This window comes from Drosophila tropicalis, unplaced genomic scaffold, assembly GCF_018151085.1.
Source record: "Drosophila tropicalis isolate 14030-0801.00 unplaced genomic scaffold, ASM1815108v1 contig_904, whole genome shotgun sequence".
Classification (NCBI taxonomy): Eukaryota; Metazoa; Arthropoda; class Insecta; order Diptera; family Drosophilidae; genus Drosophila; species Drosophila tropicalis.
This window is the reverse complement of record NW_027173404.1, coordinates 55,483-59,024: the sequence shown is the minus strand read 5'-3', so window position 1 is coordinate 59,024 and position 3,542 is coordinate 55,483. Positions and strand designations below refer to the sequence as shown.

Sequence of the window (3,542 nt, the reverse complement as noted above, 5' to 3'; positions counted from 1 at the left end):
CAAAGTGACATTATCCGCTATTAACATAATGGGAAAAAGAAATGTACCACTGTGGTGAACTTTCTTTCTGCAATCAAGCAGTGCATTCGCGGGTCTTTTAAATGCTGCCTTCCTTTCTTTTTTTCCTTTTCCTTTTTTTTCTTTTGAGCTGCAAGTTTTACTCAAGGCACCTCCACAATTTATTAGGGACAAATCAGTGTATAGCTTCACGTTACAGAGTGCGGACGTGCAAAAATAAGTAGCTGATGTAATCACACTTAAATGTTAGTTTATTCTAAAATGGTGTTTGTTAATTTTGGAAAAACTAAATAATTTTTGGAATCCATAGAGTCTTGTGCATAAAACATAGTTAAGATCTCAACTCGGTTCAAAGAGGATTTTTACATTGATATTTAGATAATATATGAAATATGAAATCTAGCTTGGTCTATTCGTGTATATCTTCCATCAGTGGCTTAATCCTTTTATTAACCACTTCGAAGCGATTTCATGTTGCCTTGATTTGTCATCATTAGTGTTCACGCCACTGAGTGAACAGCAGGGAGGGAGTGGTAGAAATGTTTTTCCAAAAGCGAATACGGTTACGCCGACCACTCGCACTTTTAACTCCAGTTTTACTTTAGCCCGAAACATATCGTGGGTGAATACTTGCCTGTAAATAAATCATTGTGTTTAAAACTAGGTTAAAATTAAATTCCGGCGCGTTTTAATTACTTGTACCAAATCGTTTTAGTATTTTGGGCCTTCTTTAGTTTATTTATCACAGTATCATCGGTGGACTTAACCTGTTTAGATACCTCTTGATCAGTATTGCTTGTCGAATGTAATGATATATACATGGAATCGGATTATTATGACTTATTCCATATTTCAGGCAATTTAACCTCATTGAAACCGTCTTCGACTTGTTTTGGAAATCTTTTGCTTGTCCTCGTTGATGATCTGCTGACTCTTAGCTTGCGCTGAACTGGTGGTGCACTCAAGCGATTCTCAATTGTGGTCTCTCGCTAAGTTGCATGGTAGCAGCCGGTTTCAAGATCTTCGATTAGGTAATTTTAAGCGAGAATTGTGTTGTAGTCCGCTTCGCATTGCGACTGAGCTTACGATCTCCACTGGGAGAGTGCGTGTACTTTTTGCCGGGGTATCATAATTAACTGCAGCAGATGATTGTTAATTTTATCAAGAAGAACTTGTAAACCCAACGATCAAATCGCAAATGATCCTAAAGAGTACCCTTTATCAGCAAGTGTACAGGAATATTCTTCTGCCCATACGTGCGATGGAAATTCATCTTTAGTAATCAGAATTTCTGTATATGATCAAAATCCGTAGTGGTTGCCCATTTCACTTCCTTCATCAGATTTAAAGATATCAAAGAGCTAAAAATAGGCCGGAACACAAGTCATTTAGATGCATATAATTTGAATTCAGTTTTCCATTTATCCACTCCAGATGCTCAGTTCGGGGTATATAACGGCCATCGAATGGATTGCTGGTCGCAGTAACATTTCTTTTCGACATAAACTGAAAGGATTATTAGGATTAGTAAACCATAACACTATTAGAAGAACTGAAAGTAAAGCAATTCTAGTAATAAAGAAAAGATAAGTTCACAAAGCACGGCACGCATACACATATGGTTTATATAGAGCTGCGCTTGTGTGTATGCACGTAGTAGCAGCGGTTGAGCAGAGCCGATCTGTATAGGTATCTAATCTTATATATATAATGAAGTAAGTCGACTCGCCGACTTGGGTTTCACCAGGTGAAACAAATATTTTAAATTTCGAAAACCAGATGTATGTCTATTAAATTGTTTTTACATGCCTCATACTATGTGCTATCTCGCTCACTCCACAAACACACGAGCACTCTAGCGCCGCTACTAGCCAACGGCCAATCCTGGCCTTATGCACGTTCATACTCATATTTTGCATGTTTCTTGTCCGATTTGGTAGTTTGGTAGAAATAGTTAGTCTGGCGAATTTGAATGCGAAATCAAAAACTACAGAAGGAAATCGGTTTATTACAAATTATGGAGGCGAAAGTCGACGTGGCAAAATATGAGAAGATGTATACTCTGCGCGCATACTAAGCCAGTGTACATACTAAATTTGGTGACTTTAGCTTTGTTAGTTTTTGACAAAATCAGTTTTGTTTGATTTGCGGGGGCGGAATTGGGCGCGGAAAAATTTTTAAATAGCCAATATCTGCGCGTCTATTGAACTAGTCTACATACCAAATTTAAAGTCGGTAGCTGTCATAGTTTTTAAGAAAATCTGTTTTATGTAAATTCCGGGAGCGAAGGGGGCGTGGCAAAAAGTGTGAACAATTAGTTTCTGCGCGCTAACTAAACGAAAATATAAACCAAATTTGATGTCTATAGCTGTTATACTTTTTAAGAAAAATAGTTTTATGTGATTATTTTATGTGATACATTTACATACTACATGAGTATACATACCAAATTCGGTGTCTCTAGCTCTTATAGCCTCCGAGATCTGCGTGTTTATACAGACGGACGGACGGACGGACAAACGGACAGACGGACGGCTAGATCGACTCGGCTGTTGATCCTGATCAAGAATATATATACTTTATAGAGTCGGAGAAGCTTTCTTCTGCCTGTTACATACATTTTGGAGACTTTAATATACCATTTCACCCTATGAGTGTATTGTATAAAAAGTCCGATTTGTTCAACTCGATCTGCTGAAGCAAATTTTATGGTTATTGATTTGTTGTATTTGTCTCTGCCCCGAATAGCAGAATACACCATAAGAACAATAAATAATTGCCGGAAATCCGTTAAAACAGTTAATTAATTTTTCTCGCCTAAACAAAGTTTGAGGGCACTGTTTTTTTTAACATCACTATATCGTTTAATAGTCCTGTAGGATGAGATGGTCAGCCACTTTAGAAGAATAAATTAATAAGTACCGCCCGCATGGGTAATCCCAAGGCCAAATCCAGTTAAATACCTAAAACGCTTATAAATTATGTTACACTAACCGAACTTTAACAAAATATTTCACGTTTCGCTTTTTTACAAACATTTTCAATTTTAAAAAACTTGTGAAGGACGAAAAACTACAAGATTGAAAAAAAATATAATATTATCTAAAAGAAGTGTTTGATTTTCTTTAGATAAATTGAGATCTGAAGTAATAAAACAAATCTGAAATGGGGAAATTTACTACCTGATGCTAACTTTAATACCGTGAATGACGAAAGCGACAACGAAGAAGATGGTAATATTGAAGTTAACGATAATTATGTACAAGATGAAAGAGACAAAATCAACCCTTCAGTAGCCAAGATTTGCTTTAAATTTTCATAACGTTGAATATTCAATTAAATCGTTTAATGGTGAAGATACCCTTTCCATTGAAGTACAAATTAATGAATTCGATTATCTTGTAACCATAGTTTATTGGAATGATTTACAAATATTTATATTTGCAAAACTGTCATTAAAAGGATTACATATAAAAGCTTTTTGTTGCGAGCGAGCGAGGTATTTCTAACTGGTTAAAACTAAA

At 35.9% G+C, this 3,542-nt stretch overlaps 1 long non-coding RNA gene across 3 annotated transcripts; it reads right to left on the bottom strand.

Annotated features, from left to right (window-relative positions):
• Positions 1-251: 251 nt before the first annotated feature.
• On the bottom strand, positions 252-3,035 carry LOC137586115 (uncharacterized). 3 transcript variants are annotated; one of them, XR_011033696.1, is made up of 3 exons: positions 3,013-3,035; positions 715-1,524; positions 252-652 (listed from the first exon to the last, which is right to left on the bottom strand). It is a non-coding gene; the product is annotated as an uncharacterized lncRNA (long non-coding RNA). The 3 variants fall into 3 exon arrangements; XR_011033695.1 differs by lacking the exon at positions 3,013-3,035 and adding an exon at positions 1,633-1,647; XR_011033694.1 differs by lacking the exon at positions 3,013-3,035 and having other exon boundaries at positions 715-1,780.
• Positions 3,036-3,542: the final 507 nt, after the last annotated feature.